Source organism: Cavia porcellus, unplaced genomic scaffold (genome assembly GCF_034190915.1).
Source record: "Cavia porcellus strain 051 isolate PalLab524CR breed Dunkin Hartley unplaced genomic scaffold, mCavPor4.1 scaffold_2, whole genome shotgun sequence".
Lineage (NCBI taxonomy): Eukaryota > Metazoa > Chordata > Mammalia > Rodentia > Caviidae > Cavia > Cavia porcellus.
This window is the reverse complement of record NW_026947485.1, coordinates 27,032,630-27,050,778: the sequence shown is the minus strand read 5'-3', so window position 1 is coordinate 27,050,778 and position 18,149 is coordinate 27,032,630. Positions and strand designations below refer to the sequence as shown.

General features: G+C 37.9%; 1 pseudogene; it reads left to right on the top strand.

Annotated features, from left to right (window-relative positions):
* Positions 1-14,947: 14,947 nt before the first annotated feature.
* LOC100725110 (acidic leucine-rich nuclear phosphoprotein 32 family member B-like) lies at positions 14,948-15,503 on the top strand (annotated as a pseudogene).
* The last annotated feature ends 2,646 nt before the right edge of the window (positions 15,504-18,149 follow it).

Below are 18,149 nucleotides of genomic sequence, written 5' to 3'. Positions count from 1 at the left end.
ACATATTACATAAAATATTCCTAAAATTCATTTGGAAACAGAAGAAACCTAGAATAGCAAAGGCAATTCTGGGCAACAAATGCAAGGCAGGAGGCATCTCAATTCCTGACTTGAAACTATACTACAAAGCCACAGTGATAAAATCAGCATGGTACTGGCAAAGAAATAGACCTGAGAATCAATGGGACAGAAAAGAAGATGCAAACATAAAAGTGACCATATGTTTGACAAAGGGTAGTCATGTTCACTGGAAGGATGGCCTCTTTAATAAATGGCATTGGAAAAATTGGCTTTTCACATGCCGAAGACTAAAACTAGACCACATTGCAAAGACTGAAACTAGACCCACACCCATCACCATGTACTAAACTAAAGTCACAATGGATCAAAGATCTAAATATTAAAACAGAAACACTAAAACTACTGGGAGACAAGGTAGGTAGAAATATTGGAGATAAAGGGCTAGGCAAAGAATTCATGAACAAAACACAAACTACACAGGAAATACTTCAAAGCATCAACAACTGGGATCTCACCTTATTAAAAAGTTTTTGCACTTCAAAAGAAATCATCACCAAGTGAAAAGAAAACCCACTGTTATAGTTAGGGTTGTGCAGAGAACAATTAGATTCAAGACTTGGATTTTATAATATTATTTTTATAATGGTCACCAGGAGTTAACATTAGAAAATGCAGGAAATCTATCTGCAACATCAAAAACATAGGATATTTTAGTCAAGGCCTAAATCCCATAGCAATGTCGCACATGAGTCCAGATGAAAACCCAGAGCTCATGACAGTGCCTCCCACAAGTCCAGCTGGAGGTCCAGAGCCCACATGAAGGACTCACACTGGTCATTTTTTACAGATCTACGCCTGGGAAGGCCCAAAGGTCAGCGGTGGAAGCCAGAGAATCCATGCCAGCGGGGTGAAGGAGCTGTGCTGGTGGGATGAGGGTTCTATGCTGGAGCCAGAAAGTCACACTCAAAACTAAGACCAGTGCTGTCCTGAAAAGCACAACAACCATCCTCAGCAACATGGAGGCCCCGACAACAAGCACAGTCAGGTACCTGCCAGGAAGCCAGCGTGACCAGTTCATCCTGGAGACCAAGCGGCACATGTCTTCCCCTCCAGAGCCAGGAAGCAATGCTCGATGTGAGGACCAGAGCTTCTCCAGGAGATCCAATGGCTCAAACCATTGTAGGAGAACCCACAATGCCTCAAAGGAATAACGCAGTAATGCCTTCCTTCTCCTTCTCCACCTCTCTATTTATGGTGGCACTTTCCTCAGGTGGAGCATCTACTCTTAGTGCCTTGCTGATGTAATCCAGCTGGCGTTAAGTTGACCACCACTTAATCCATAACACCCACAGAATGGGCAAGAATTTTAGCCAGTGGTCCTTTAGACAAAGGACTTATATCCAGAATATACAAAGAATTGAAAACCATCCAGCCCCCAAATTCAAAGACCCTCTCTAAAAATAGACATCTGAGATGAACACACATTTCTCAGATGAAGATACATAAATGGCAAATAAACACATGAAGAAATGTTCACCATCACTGGTCATTTGAGAAATGCAAATTAAAACAGCACTGAGATTTCATCTCACTGTGGAAAGAATGGCTGCCATCAAGAAATCAACTGATAACAAATGTTGGCGAGGCTGTGGAGAAAAATGAACACTTCTCCACTGTTCGTGAGAGTGGAGATTGTTGCAGCCACTGTGGAAATCAATATGGAGATTACTCAAAAACTAGGATTGGAAGTTCCATTCAATCCATCTATTCACCCCTGGATATTTTGTAAGAAAACTTGAAAATGTCATGTCACAGCAATATATGTGCATCCATGTTTATAGCACAATTTGTAATAGCTAAATCTTGGAAACAATCAAAATGCCCATCAACCACAGAATGGATGAAAAAGACATGGTATTTTTATATGATGGAATATTACTTAGCCATAAAAAGGATGATCTTGAGGCTTTTATAGGTAAATGGAGGCAACTTGAGACTATTCTCATAAGTGAAAAAATCGGACTCACATTTGTAAACATTGTATTGTCTCTCTAGTATAAAATAGTAATAATAATAAATGGAAATAGTAATAAGATCTAAAATATATAATAGATATTATGATAATGAAAGGGCAAGAAAGTGCTCTAACGGATATAACTGCATGTATGTTTAAGTGTGCAAGATAGATAACCATACTACTAAGCTTTTGTTCATTTATCAAACAGAATAGTTTGTACTGTCATTGTTTGTCCACTTTTTAGGCGTTGATTTTGTAATTCAAACAACTACCTTTAAGATAATAATGTGTAATTTATCAACTAGAGATTTTTTACTCTTTTTTTGAAATTCTGTATTATTTCTAACTTTTTTCTGTTTTGTTTTTGCTTTAAATAAAAAAATACAGATATAGGACTACATCAAACAAAAAGCTTCTGTGAGGCAAGGAAATAATAAATAAGGGGCCACTCTATACAACAGGAAAAAATGTTCTCAAACTGTACATTCAACAGAGGGTTAATAAATACCAAGAATTCAAATAATTCACCAGCAAACAACAAATAGTCCATCTAAACAAATGGGAAGAACAACTGAATCCCCATACCTCTCAAAAGAAAATACCTAAATGGTCAATAGGTACCTGCAAAACGTACAATAGTAGGCAACGAAAAAACTATAATGAGATATAATCTCACTCCAGCAAGCATTGTTATTATAGGAAAAGCAAATACCAAGTGCTGGCAAGGATGTGGTGAAAAGAGGAACCTGTGTACACTGTCGATGGGATGTGAATGAGCCATTGTGGAGTTCCTCAAAAAATTAACATTAGAGCTACTACATGCTCCAGCAATCTCACAGCAGTGTATACATTCAAAGAATATGAAATCAATGTGTCAGAAAGATGCTTGCACTCCACGTTTATCATAGCAACATGCACAACAGCCACGATGTAGAATCAACATGAAGTGTTCATCAGTGGACAAACTATAAAGAAACTGTGGCATATGTATATAATTAAATACTATTTAGCTAGAAAAAGATGCAATTCTGTTCTTCATAGCAACAAGAATGAAATTGGAGATCATAATGTTAAGTGAAATAATCCAGACACAGAAAGACAAATGCAGCTTGATTTACTTGTGTATGGAACCTCAAACACTGAGCTCACAGCAGTAGAAAGCTGAATAGTGGTTCTTAGGGGCTGGGAGAGGTAGATGAGGGTGGAGGGTGAGGAGATAGTGAGCAAAGTCACTGCAAGGAGAAGGAACAATCACTATCATAGGTGATTATAATTAACAAAATTATTTTGTATCATCCAAAATAGCTAGAAGATAAGATTATGAATATTTTCATCATAAAGAAATGATAATTATTTGGGAAGATGAATAAACTAAATATCCTGATTTGATCATTATATAATGTATAAATGTACCAAATAACCACATCATACCCCATAAACATTTACAATTATTAATTAGTTAAATTTTTAAAAATCATGGTGGGTATCTGTGAGGATTGTCAGGTTATCAAAGCATCTCCTGAATCTCCCAGAGATTTGCAATTGAGACACTTTCTTTCCCTCATACAATTCCTTACTGCCCCCTAAAAAGTTTCACAACCTCTGGAAACTATCTGTTACGTTGTGAGGCTCTATTGCTAATACAATAACAGAAACAGGGTAAATTTAATCCAGTCTCTCTCGGAGTTCACACTCCTAAAGCCAATGGATTCACCATACTTTTCTGTCTGTTTGCATTATGCATATATTCCTTGTGTACTATCCTTAATTCAGTCCTGAAAACTGTGCCACTAAGTGAAAATAAAGTATTTTCATTCATTTTTAGTGGGAGAAATGATTAATTTCATCCTAATCCAAGATGCTTAACCGTTTTACCTAAGTGGAAAGAAAACATTTCTGCTGAATGCTAGAGACAAATTTATGTCAGCAATATGTAAGATTGGAGAATAGATGTAATTTGTAGGTGAAAATTGATAAAGATATATTCAACTCACCAAGGGAGAAATCTGCATGGTTGCTGTTGGGCAGGGAAGGCTGTGGGGTGTGGCAGGTGGAGGACAGGGAAATTATTAACTCTCACAGTGTTTGGATATTCAAACTTCACTTAACAATGGAGATAAAACACAATAAAACACCTTTAGGGCTGCACAAAGGCAAGAGAGGGACTTGGAAAACACACAGAAATTGTGTATGTGCCCTGGAGATAAGAGCCATAGAACCTGCTACCTGGGTCTCTCCATCACTTGGTGTATTCACCAAAGCAAAATGTTTTGGGTTCACCAGAGCATACAGCACAATTCAAATGTGTTGAATGTAACAGTTGCTGAGTGCAAATTGTTGAGTTGAATAAGTTGATGGGTATTTTGAACTAAAACCATGATGTCAAAATAGCATGTCTCAGGTTGTGTTTACATAGTGTGTTGCAAAAAGTCATTATACCCAAAATTTAAAAATAAACAATATGTCATTTTCTGCAAACTGATTTAGTTTTCCAAGACAATATAGTGAAACATAATTAACTGAATGTCTGTGAAGTAAGCTGATACAATATGCCCTGGACGGAGACATACTATAGGTCCTTTAAAGGTGAGTAATGTGATTTTGGATGTGTCATTTGTCTGGGTCATTTCATTCACCTGGATGAAGTCCAGGATTTTTTCATAATGACTCTGCCTTTTAATTTTTCTAATTTTAATTTCCATTAAAGAGACGATTTACCGGTAATTCAAAGATTCATGTCAGTACAAGATGGACTGAAGATAATAGTGGAATGTATAATGAATGCACCAAAAGGTTAGACAAGGCACGCAGCAGTTATCACATTTGTCAGGAGCAGTTGAGTCTCCCCAGTGGCAGCAATCACTCCCTTTGCCAGCCAGTCTCCCATTGTTATGTTAATAGCTCCAGCTCGGCAGCTTTGCAGTCATTTACATGTTTTGGGTATTGGGCATTCCATTTTGGTAGAGCATGGGAAACTTTTGACATTAGGTAATAAAAATGCCTCCAATATGCTTTGCTAATTGTTTGGCATGAGCCATTAAATAATCAGAGCGGCACCTTTAGAGAGAGGATGAAACTAAACTGAATGTTAGAAAAAGATGCTCATCTTCACTTTCAGAATCCCAGACTATATTTCTAATCAAAGAGTAAACCTCTGATCTTTTCCTTTTTACAGAGATATTACTGCATGATTAGGCATCTTAACCAAGTCAGAAACTGAATGAAGCAGCAAGACATAATTTTAGTTTTGCCATCCACTGTGTGGGAAGTGGGAAACAATATGCTTCAATTTTTTTGGAAAAAAAAAACATTGGAAAGACTCTAAAAATAAAGCATTCAATTCACAGCCTTTCAAGCAACCTACCAACCTCTAACCAAATTCAAGCTATCACTCCAAGGGGAAAGAGGCCTTTCGTGATTTTTTTTTTATAGGGAAAGGAGGAGGGTTTGGAGGACAGAACATATTGAAGGTCTTGTCTTGCTACTCTGCATTTTTACCTTGAATTTATTAGATGTATGCTTTTCCTTTCTGTAATACATTATGTACTCCCTCTAGTGTCAGAATTTGTATATGATCTGAAGCCCAGTTTGACAAAGTGCTGCTATAAACATTAGAGTAAGGTTCAGGCTCCTAATTATGCCATATTTCAAAGATATTAAAGGCCACCCAATAACATGAAGAACAGCCGGCGTGAAGTCTCCCTGGCTCAGGAAGTGATGCATATTATAACCTGTGCTCTGAAGAGACGCTTCTGAGCCTGGCCCCTCTCCCCTACTCCATCACAGTGACTTACAAATAAGCTTAGAGCTTTATTAAAGCTTTAAATTCCTTTAATAATCTGGAGTATTTATTAAATTCTAAAGTCAAACAACAAAATCCCACGTGAAAACAAACAAACAAAACCCACCAGAAATAAAAATCCAAATGAAACCAAAACCAAATCTCAGCCACAAAGTATAAGGCTTGGAGAGCTACCATAAAATGTGTTACTGTGAAGATGTTGCAGTTTATTAGCTATTTTTTTCCTTGTGTCTTTTTCAGGAACCGGAAATTAAAGTGGCTGTCATCTGTTTACATCGCATTATGTAATGTAAACACTATAGTTGGTGACCTCTCCACCTTATACCCTCTCTTTCTTTCCATTCCACTTCCTTCTCTTCCCCACTCTCCCCAGAGGCCTGCAGCAAAGCTGACACCACCCCCAGCTGCGGGGCATGTGACCTGTTTCTGACCAGTGTGATGCACCAATCTTTTGGACAGACTCCACAAGTGACACTTTTTTTTGGATGCAAACATGTGCTGCCGTGAGACCGGAAACTGCTACCACCATCCTGTACTCAGTGTGAAGATGAGGCTAATGCTGTGGGGGAGGTTTCAGCTGAGTCAATCACAGGGCAGTGGGGGGAAGACTTCAGACAAATCAGCTTGGGAGCTTGCACTGTTGCCGGGCTTGTGGTTATGGGAACTAATACAAGCATTACTGTTTAAGTCCATTTCATTTGAGGTTTTTATTACTTACAGCCAAAATTATCTCCAAGCTTTTAATTTTGTCATATTTAATTATACTATCATATATTAAAAGCCCAATTACATATAAATCCAGTTTTACATCAACTTTCATGCTATGTCATGCAGAATAATAGAAAAGAATACACTGGTCAGCTAATAGGAGTTGTATTCATTGTGAATTACTGTATTTAAAGTATCCCAAAGCTTAGTCACTTAAAATTATAATACCGAATACTTATCTTTCAGAGTTTGTGTGGGTCTGGAATTTAGGAGTAGCTCAGCTGGGTAGTTGTACTCCAGGTGTCAAATGGGACAGAAGACCTCAGAAAGTTTAACTGTGGCTGGAGAATCTACTTCCAGATGGCACTGATACCCATCAAGCTAGAAAACTGCTGGATGTTGATAGGATGACTCTCTTCCTCTGTACATAAGTCTGTCTATAGGTTATTAGGTGTCCTTAGGACATGAGCTATGACTTTCCTCAGAGACAGTGTTATAACTTATATTTAGATGTTCCCCCAAATCTCATGTAGTCATTGGTGGAGCTTTTTCAGAGGAGGCTGAATCTAGAGTGCGTGAGGCTAGGATTGCTTCATGGTGGGATGCTAGGATCAAGAGCACTAGGAAAAAGAGTGTGAGCACCAACCACCCTAAGTAGCCTGCATAAGATTTTTAAAAGGCAGAAAGACACTGTGAAGTCCTCTTGTTGCTTTGCTACCTTGTCCACTGTGATATTCGTCTGCCATGCCACCCTGCCTTCAAGCCAGGTGATTATAGACTGAAAGCTATACAAACTATGAGCAAAACAAACCTTTTCTCCTTTAACTTTGGGTGTTAGTTATTTTGTGTAAGCAGTGAGAAAAGTAACTAAGACAAACAGTGACCCCTCCAAACAGGAGAGTGGAGAAGGAGCTATCACTTTTTATGACCAAGCTTCAGAAGCCACACAGCATTATTCCTGTGTTTTATCTACTAAAAACAAATCTCTAAATTTGGTTTGCGTTCAATAGAAGAATAGACTCCACTTTTTATAAAATATCGGTAAACTTTATTTTAAAAGCAGTTTTAAATTCCCAACAAATTGGCCAGAAAGTATAGTTTCCATAAAGTCTCTGTTTCCATGCAAATAACTTTCCCAAATGTCAACATCTCAACCATAGAAGGTACACTAGTGCATTATTACTCCCCAATTCCATTGTTGACATCAGTATCCTCTCTTGGTATTATAGACTCTATAGGTTTTGACTAATGCATGACATGTATTTGAACTTACCTTTGTTGCATCATACAGAGTAAGTTAGTTGCCCTAAATGTTCTCTGTGTTCTACCTGTTCTTTGCTAATCACTGATCTTTTTACATCTCCATAGTTTTGCATTTTTAAGAATGTCATGTGGTTGCAATCATATAATTTGCACATATACACAAAAATTTCTGTAGGTCTTTCCATGACTGAATAGCTGATTCCTTTTTAATACTGATTAATATCCACTGAATGGATGTATCACAGTTTAATTATTTATGCATGCATCTACCAAAGACATCTGGATTACTTTCAAGTTTTGGCAATATAAGCATCTGGGTGCAGATTGTTGTGGGATATAACTTTTCAGTTATTTTCAGTTTATTTGGGTAGATATCAAGAAGGGCAATTGATAGATCAAATGGTAAGAATATGCTCAGCTTTGTAAGAAAATGCTAACCTGTCTTCCAAAGTGGTTATGCCATTTTGCTTTTTTACTAACAGTGTATGAGGATTTCATGCTTTATATCCTTACCCGCATTTGTTGCTGATAGTGTTTTTTGATTTGGGCTGTGTAAGTAGATATGCAGTTGCATCTCATTATGTTACTTGGCAGTTATCTCGATATATTATGTTGAACTTACTTTTTTTCACTTTCCTAATTATCATTCATACATCTTTGGAAAGGTGTCTGTTTAGACATTTTTACTCTTTTTAAACTTAAGCCATTTTAAAACTGAGCTCAGCGGCATAAGCGCCTGCCTTGCAAGCAGGCAGTCATGAGTTCAATCCCCGGAACCGATAAAAAGGATAAAGACCAAAACAAAAAAAAAAAAAAAATTAAGTTTTTATTTCTGAGTTTTAGGAGTTTTTGGTCCACTTTGATAATTGTTTTAGCAGTATATCTGAAAGTACCTTCTCTAAGTCTGTGGCTTGTTTTCTGACTTCATTGACATTGTCTTTTGCAAAGTAGAAATATTAATTTTAAAGAAGTTCACCTAATGAATTATTTCTTCCATGGATTGTGTAATTGATGTCATATCTAAAAATTCTTAACCTTGTATTTCAAAGTCTCCGATGTCATCTAGGCTTTTTTTTTTTTTGTATCTTCATGAAAGGTTTAAGATCTGTATCCAGCTTTTTTTAATAAAGAAAGTCAAGTTTTCCAACATTCTTTGTTGAAAAGCTTTTCTAGATTGTAATATCTTTGTTCTTTTATCAAATATCATATATATTATTTTCTTGGACTGTATTCTGTCCCAGTAATCTATTTATCTCTCCAATTCCATGAGCAAAAACAGGACCCTAGTTAACTATTAGACTTGGGTCTGAACAACTGAAAGCTTGGAGTCTTCAAAAAACAATATGTGGAAGACAAAGATTTGTTTTGCATCATGTTAAATTTGAGAGGGCTATTGGATATCCATGGAGAGAGATCTGATTGACATACAAGCCTGGAGCTGGGCTATATATAACAACTTTTCTACGGACATAGAATTTAAAACTGAGAAGATATGACATTTAGGCAAAGAGTTAAGGCTGGGAAGAGAAGAGTTTGGAGAACTCAACTTCGGACATACTGGTACATAGGACATCAGCAAATGGAGCCCCAGAAAGAGAGGCTGATGAAATAGGAACAGAACCAAGAGACAACGTTTCCTATAGAATAAATTAAGAGAGCATTTCTAGGAGGAGCCAGTAATCTACTGTCAAATAATCTTGATATGTTAAGAGAAATGGTTATTGAGAGATTCCATTGCATTTAGCAAGATGGAGTTTATTGCAGACCTCACCGAAGTGGTTTCAGTAGAATGAGAGGACAGCCTAAAAAATGGGTTCAAGAAAGAGTGGCAGCAAGGGAGTAAGAACTATTTAGAAAAAAAATTATTGTAAATAAAGAAGTGAGACAGTATCCGGAGGGGAAAGTAGAATTAAGAGAAGTATTTTCTTTCTCGGAGGAGAGCTCAAAGTCTCTTTATTTTTGGAAAGAATAATAGCACAAAAGGTGAGACCTTGAATGGAGAGAGGGAGGTGAGGCCAGAAAGGCCTGCGTTCAGAAAGGTGATACAGTTGCATATGCAAGTGCTGAGGAAAAGGGGTCACCTGACGTAGGAGGCACGGGCTGCTCCCTATTTGTAAGAGAGAAAGTAAATCGGTGGGCATAGGGAGGTAGACTCATGGTCCTGGCAGTGGAAGTGGGTGAGATTGTGTCTCATGAGTTTCAAAGCAAAGCCATGATCTGAGAGAGAAAGTGAGGAAGAAGTTGTTGGATATTTGAAACGACAGGAAGGGGCATAAGTAAAATAAATCAGACACACAAGCTTAAATATTGAATGATTTCTCCTATATGCAAAACACAAAATATAAAGAAAGAATGAAATAAAGTTAAAAAAAAAATAGGAAGCTGAGCAATTGACCCTTTGCAAAGGAAAAATGACCAAAAGATGGAAGGAAGTGTGAGGAAGGGGAGAAGAAAAGGACAGAAAAATAGTTGAGATATTTTATATACATGTACTGGCTCCCTGGTGAATGTAATCATCGTGTACTACAAACATGTACTAATAAAAATTTAAAAGTTACAATGAAAATGCTGGGGCTGTGAACTACACGGTCTCTAAGTGCACAATGGGCCCTGTAAACGGTATTGGAATTTTGTGCTTGTGTATTTGCAGCAAGGTCAGTCAGCATACTCGCGTGTTTCCTTTAGTTACTATCAGTTACGTGAGCACTAGTGAGAAGTGGGCAGAGAGTTGGATTTAATCAGGGCTGTGTTTTACTACAGACAAAAGAGTGAGTATAAGGTGAACCAAAGTATCCAAGATAAGAGAAGAAGAAACTGAGGACCTGAGGGTAGAGGGGCAGTAAAGAGTAGTTACTATATCAGCTTTTTGTTGGGTTAATCAGCTTTGCTGTTGAAATCGTTACACTGGGAAAGAAGTAGAAAGTTAGGAGATGATAGAGAAGAATGATGAAACTGACCGTGTGAAGAGGATGCTTTGTCAATGACTCAGTGTAAGGCATAGTTATGAAAGGAGATGAGCTGACAGTGGGCATTGCAAGTGTGATCAATCATGGAAGGAATGGAATTCAAGGGTGGAAAGTCAGGATTTTAGAAGAGTCCCATGAATTATATCAAGGACCCAGCTGAAGACAGTTTAGTACATCATACTAAAATCTTCATGGAACGAGGAGGAGTGACCTGCAGGGATGTTTACTACTGTCTTTAAAGGAAATAGCACATCAAACATGATTCTGAGCAAACAACCACAGCCCACTTAACTTCTTCCTAGGCAGATGAGGGACATCATTTATCTTTGCTGGCAAATAAGACTTATGTCTCTTTTATAGATATCAGAGCAGCTGTTCCATATCACAAGCAGAGCACTCTGTTACTCCAGAATTTCCTGGAAATGCCTGAGGGACTGTGGGAATGGAGGAGTATGGAAGGGATTGTCCAGTAAAAAGCAAAACAAAGAGATGGTCTCTGTGTTCTCTGCTCATGTCCATCCAAACTGAGAAGCTTTATTTTTAATTTAATTGTTTCCATTGTTCAGGGCTCTGTGTGTGTGTGTGTGTGTGTGTGTGTGTGTGTGTGTGTGTGTGTGTGCCTTTGTAACATATACAAGACATATGCAACTCTTAAAGTTGTTTCCATGCTTATGAATTTAAAATTCAGAAGAAATTTCAAACAAAATCCTTGCAAATGCAGTCTATTTACTGGTTGAATTTTCATTGTGGAGCACAATTATGATAAGGTTATTTCCCACCTAAATCCTTATAATAATGAATTGGATTAAAAGATATTCTGGTCTACTTGAAATAAACTTTTTAGGAATTCCACTCTTATTGAGAGCAATTAGTTACTCCTATTTTATTTGCAGAGTTGTTTTCATTCCAGTAATGGAAACAAGTTTAAGCGGAGGTGTATAACACATACAGATAAATATAACTATTGATTTTTTTAATTTTGCACTGATATAAATTTATTGTGACATATGTTTTGTCAAGATGTTGTGACATTACTTCAGGGTAGGCTGCCACATTCTTCTGACTTTACAATATAAATGTTTTGAGTCAGTGAATGTTTCCTTCAGGACAAATATTGAAAGCTGGCAAATCCATTTTGCTGAAGAGCCTCCTGGATTGGGTACCGTTCATCACCAAACGAAGCCTCACCACAAGAACTTGCTTTTGTTGTTTTAAATCATAGAGAAAAGGTTAGAGTTTTATGTTTACTATTCTATGTGAAAGTCAAGAAATCCCTTTCCCTCTTTTAATACTAAACCCACAGATGAAATGAACAAGCAATGACTTTCTTGCTCTAGTGGCCAATGTACTGAGTCAAGAAGGCTTTGCTTATCTGATATTTGAGGAAATTCACTTGGAAGTAATGTGCTTGGCTAACCCACTTTTCCTCTGACGTTCAGACACCCCCAGAGGAGCACCTACTCCAGGTATATCCATGCAGATGGATGTGCTCTCTGCAGGGATAGCTGTTTAGAGTGGCACCACTAAATCCACAAATTATTTTGTTCATACAGAAATTGGACCTGTTGTATACTATTGTGTTCTTTAATAACAACTCCATGAGAAGGTTCACAACAATTTTTAAATTTGTGAGCTTTTTCCTCATCATTCACAATGGACATTCATCTCTTCTGGTATTATTGAGGCCTAGTTGCCTGCTCCTGTCAATTTAACAGTTAGTTTGGATCACTGGATTTCATAGCCAGCTCCTGAACCTTGTTGGAATGCTGTGATCAGGGAAAATCCAGCAGAGGAACAAAGGGTGAGAAATACATACATGTAGGCCTGTATCCAAGCCATTCAAACCCTATCATCGTATCATATAGGTATGTGGGGGTGATTCTTGGTTTATTTTAAGTAGGATACATTTGATTTTGAACATTAACTTCTTTACCACATATTTGATAGGTGTGCATGACAGGCAGTGCATCAGGGTGTTAGAGCACTACGTTTGGAGTTAAAAGTCTTCAAAACCTGGCTCTGTTAGAAACAGCTGAATAATCGGTAGCACTTAAATTCTGTAAATTTCAGTCTTTCATCTGTTTCACGGTGCTGCTGTGAGGCTTACATGGAACTTCCCAGCAACATCTGAGATACAAGATTTATTGATTATGGAGGCAATTGTGTGCATTTGAAAGACATTCAGAGATCATTGCTATTTAGCCTCTTCTTGGAGAAAAATAAATGTTAAGTAGTTCCTGTGGGATTAGATTGATGCATATCCAATGACAAACATAATTTCTGCCACATAATTCCTGCAATTGCTTCTGGCTAAGTGAATTAACAAAGAAAAGAGTGATCATGTGCTGTTAACAAAATGCAGAGAGACATAAATGTCTGTGTGGTTTTCTGGGTTATCACTGCAAACCTTACCAAATACTGGCAGGTGCTCACATCATTCATTGGTTCAGGAGGATTTGGAGGGTCCCGTGGGCTGTGATGGAAATGGATGATCCCAGCTGGTAGGTGCCACAGCAAACCTAAGACGGGGAGCTGCCCGAGGGGTGCCTCATGCAAGGGTGGAGTGAGGAAGAAAAACTGAGAGACAGAGATTTCTGTCAGCTTTTGCTTGGACTTGAACCTGATCTTTTTATCTTGTAACAGCTCCACCATTCCCAGGATAGTCCTGAGTCTTAGTGTGCCTGGGAATACTAGCCAGTATTGTCAGGGATGTCCTCTGATGATCTCACTGTTGTAGAGTCTTTAGAATTCACTTTATACTTGGAAGAGAGAGGATTTCTTTTCAAGTTCAGTACATCAAGTTCTACTTAGGATGTACTGCACAGAGCTGAAGACAGTCTCTCTTTCATTTTAACAGGTATAAAATTCAATAAACAGTAAATTTATCTTTCTTCTTGAAACCCTTAGAGATCTAAGATTGTAAGCAACCAAATAGCTTCAAATTCAAGAAAAGCCTACAAGGGGAAATGGAAAGGAAACTCCTGCTCATCTGAGCAAAGACAACAGGTCCATACAAATGCATATGAATATTCAGCGAAAATTTTAAACAGTTAAGCTGGAGGTGATGGTGCAGGCCTCTAATCCCAGCACTCAAGAGGGTGAGGCAGGAGGATCGTTGTGAGTTCGAGACCAGCCTGGGCTACAAAGTGAGTTCAAGACCAGCCTCAACTGCATAGTTAAAATTTCAAAAAAAAAACAAAAAAACAAACAAACAAAAAAACCCAAAAAACAAACAAACAAACAAACAAAAACAGTTGCAGAGGTCAAGTGTGGACCAGGAGGAAAGCATGCCAGGGAGCCATAGTCACAATAATAGGTCTTTCTCACTGAGAAAGACCAAGCCTACAGAAGAGACTCCTTGGAGGAAGGGAAATGCTAAGTAATTGGTGCAGACATTCTTACCGCCAGGAGGTGGAGTTTAATTCCCCTCCCCTTGAGGGTGAGCTGGACTTAGTGACTTGCTCCCAACAAATAGAGCAACCACAGTGAGAAAGGAATTCTAAGTAGAACAAAGTAGGAGGTGATCAAGATCACCAATGTTAACTCTGTGGACATGTCCCCTTCGTTTGACTCTCTGAGAAGATCACTACACTTTTGTGCTGTTTGTCCTCCAAATGCATAATTCCAGTCTAATCATGAGAAAACACAAGAAAAACTTTAATTATGGGAGATACTACCGAATATCCCACAGTCCTCTTACTGACCAGCCCTCTTACAAGGTGCCACGGTTGTGCACTCAAGGGAAGAATGAGCAACGGTTAAGATGAAACTAAGGCCATGTAATGGTTATGAAATATTCCATATGTGACCAAACAGTCAAAACTTAGTTGTATGCTTAAAGAGGCAAATTTTGGGATATAAAAATATAAATCTAGTATCTCCTGGTTCATTGAAAAGGAAGGTTTGTGCTAATATTTTTGGACAATATTTCATGCCTATTATCTTGTACTGTGAACAATCATTATGAATATAGCCATATGCAATGTATTAATTATTGTTACTTTTTGACTAGCCTGTTTTGAAACTTTTATTGTTACTTTAAATTTTTTCTCTTTAAAAAAAGTTACATGCAAATTATATTTCAATAAACTTGACTTTTAAGAAATGCTGTTGGTCCTCCTCTGCCCCAGCCGTGGAAACTTAAGTTTGAAGATAGGGGATGAGGGGAACATGGACATGTAGAAGAGGATCCACCTGGAGCTTGGGAACCAAATCCCAGCAGCTGTTTGAGAACTTGTCTTGGACAATTGCAAGTCAAATAATGGAAAAATTGAGGGCTTAAATGCTGGATTTGTGAATTTAGTGTTCCTCAGTTTAATAAATGTATGCTTGCTTTCAGTTTCAAATCTCCCCAAGCTACCTAAATTGAAAAAGCTTGAGTTCAGTAATAATAGAGTCTTTGGAGGTCTGGACATGTTAGCAGAAAAGCTTCCAGGAAGCCCCAGATTCAGATGAAGAGGTGGAAGGTGTAGATGAAGCGGAGGAGTATAAAGCAGGGGAAGATGAAAAGGACGAGAAGATGAGCATGGTGAGGTGGAAGAGTTCGAGAAAGAAGAGGATGAAGATGAAGATGTAGAAGGAGAAGAAGATGAAGTCAGTCAGAAGAAGATTTTGGACTTGATGAAGATGAGGAGGCTGAGGATGAAGATGAGGACAAAGAGGAGGAGGAAGGCAGAAAAGATGAAAAAGGTAGAGAGAAACAGATGATCAAGGAGAAGATGATTAAGACCCTCTAGATAACCTGCAAAACAGTACAGTTCAATATTGGTTGGACCTCTCATGGATTTGGTAGCTGTTTTAAAAAAAAAAGGCAGCTGTGATACAAACCCCAGGACACCTACCCAAAGAGCCAAAGAATAGCTCCTGTGACATTCTACTTTCCTCCATTTAGCCCCTCTTAGTGATCTACTACCAGGCTTGGGTACTTGGCGCCAACAAAATTGTAAGCATCGTTAGGTTTTTATGTAAGACTTGCTGTAGCATGGATAGCCGTGATTGGTGAGTCAACCATCTATTACCAGTTATACTTAGACTGTAAGAGCATTTTTACTTTCTGTACAACAAAAAGGTTTCTAAATAAATCTTAGCATTTTAGGTCTGTTTTTTCATGCTTTTCTTTTAAATTAATTTTTTCTTAACAATAGAGCATTATATGTGACAACTGCCAAAAAAAAGTATATTTAAGACTTTAAGTGAAATAAACACATTATTCTTTGGTAAGAAAAAAATGCTACTGGAAACTTATGCAGACATGAAACAGTAGAGGATGAAATTCAAAGCCGTACTCCTTAGGAAACTCATTATGTGTTTTTCTTCCCATGTTAATAGTCTTATTTTTGATACTGAAGAAAAATAATATTTAATTCAAATTCTTTTTTCAAACCATTAAAATAAAATAAGAGAGATGATCTAAGCTTTTATTTTTCATAACGCGGTGGAAATATTTATGGGCATCTCAAAACTTTTGGCATAGGAAACAGAATCACGTTGCAACAGAAACTCAGAGTGAAGCTAGGCTAGTTTCTCAACTATTACACCAACTAAGGTATAAGAAAATTTCTCTCATGAATTTTCATATTTTAAAAGGTAGTGGAGTAAAAATTTTCAACATCTTTGCCTCACTTTGATTTTTCACTTCATGTATGCAGATGATCAGTTCACATCTCTACATACAGAACTGACTTATTCTTTGGGGCTTAGAGTCTGTAATAGTCAGGGTTCCCCAGAAATACAAGGTCAATAGGTGATAGAGAGCTGATAGTGGATTTATTAGGGGAATTGGCTCACACAGTTATGGAGGCTGAGAAATCCCACAGCACATCATCCACAAGCACAAAATCCTGAGATTCTGGTAATCTGATTGACCAAAGATGTCAAAACCAAGAAAGCTAATGGTGTAATTTTAGCCCAAGGCTGACGACTTGACAGTTTGTTACAGGGTACAGGAGATGGGACTAACGTCTGGGTAGCCTGGCATTCCAATGTCTAAGGACGGGAGAGGAGGAACATATTCCAGCTCGGGAGATAGACATGTGCACCCTCTGTTTTGCTCTCTCTGACTCTCTTTTGACTCACACTTGAATCTCCACTGTAAACAGCCATGCACACACCTAAACTGAGTGCTTTACCAGGTTCCTATGTATTCCTTAATTTAGCCAAGTTGACACCTAAAGTGAACTGCCAGAGTCCACGACTACACAATATTCTACAGTATGGCTGTCCTCTGATTTATTTCAGCAGTTCCTTATTGATGGGCGTCTAGAGTGTTCCTACAAATTTGGTCTTTCCAACCATGCTCTATGCATTCTCTCATGTGTGTACCTTTGCACATATTTTCAAGCATAACTGCAAGATAAATTCCTACACATGGGTTCACTTTTTATTTTGACAATCGTTGAAAAGTTGGTTTTCATAGACAATGTGCCAATGTTTGCTTCCCATTCCCGCATCTGACTGTGCCCGGCTCCCATACATTTCTTACTCAAAATAGAATCTTAGAGGAAAGCAACTACTATGAATAAGATTAAGCACTATTTTTATATTTAAGCGTATATTTATTCTCTCCTACCCTATTACCTGTCTCTTCACATTCCTTGTCTATCTTTTCGTTGCATCGTTGATCTTTATTTAGAAAGGCCTTATATATTAAGGAAACTATTTGTGCTGTTTGTTACATTTTCCTCCTTTGTGAACTATTATCTTTTAACTTTATTCATTCAATGCTGCACCCATCCACAAAATGCTTATTTTTATGTTATAAAACTTGCTAATAGTTTCTACAACTAATGGAATTGGAGTTATATTTGACAAGGCATCCCCCAAATAATCTCTACTGTTTTCCTTTAATTCTTTTAGGTTTCAATTTAGATTTTACCTAGTATAGAAGGTAGAGTGGGCCTCTGAATTTATCTTGTTCATGGTAGCAGTTCATATATCACAATGGTGAGCGATCCATCTCAGTTCTCTTATTTGAAATGGGAATGGACAGCTTCTGGAATTGAAGGAGCCCATGGGGCCTGTAAAATTTCCTTTGAAGTGGCGGCGATCTCTAGACATTGCCTTGCTACACTGTATGAAGCACTGGAGCCCAGGCTTTCCTTGAGGCCTTCAAGAAAGCCATGTCTACTTTTCCTTGCCCTCAGAAACCCTGGGGTTGGGTTGGGTTGTGCCCCTGAACATCCTGCCCGGACTATGAAGACTTTATAGACTTGTGCTTTCCTTTCTCAAAATGTGCTGATAAAATTTCAAAATATGTACTTCTGTTTTTTATGAGGGTTTCTTAAAAAAACAAACAAACAAAAAAGAGCCCTTCTCTAGGTGTTCCACTAGAGGGTGCTTCAACTATACATATTTACATACGGGTAAACACACC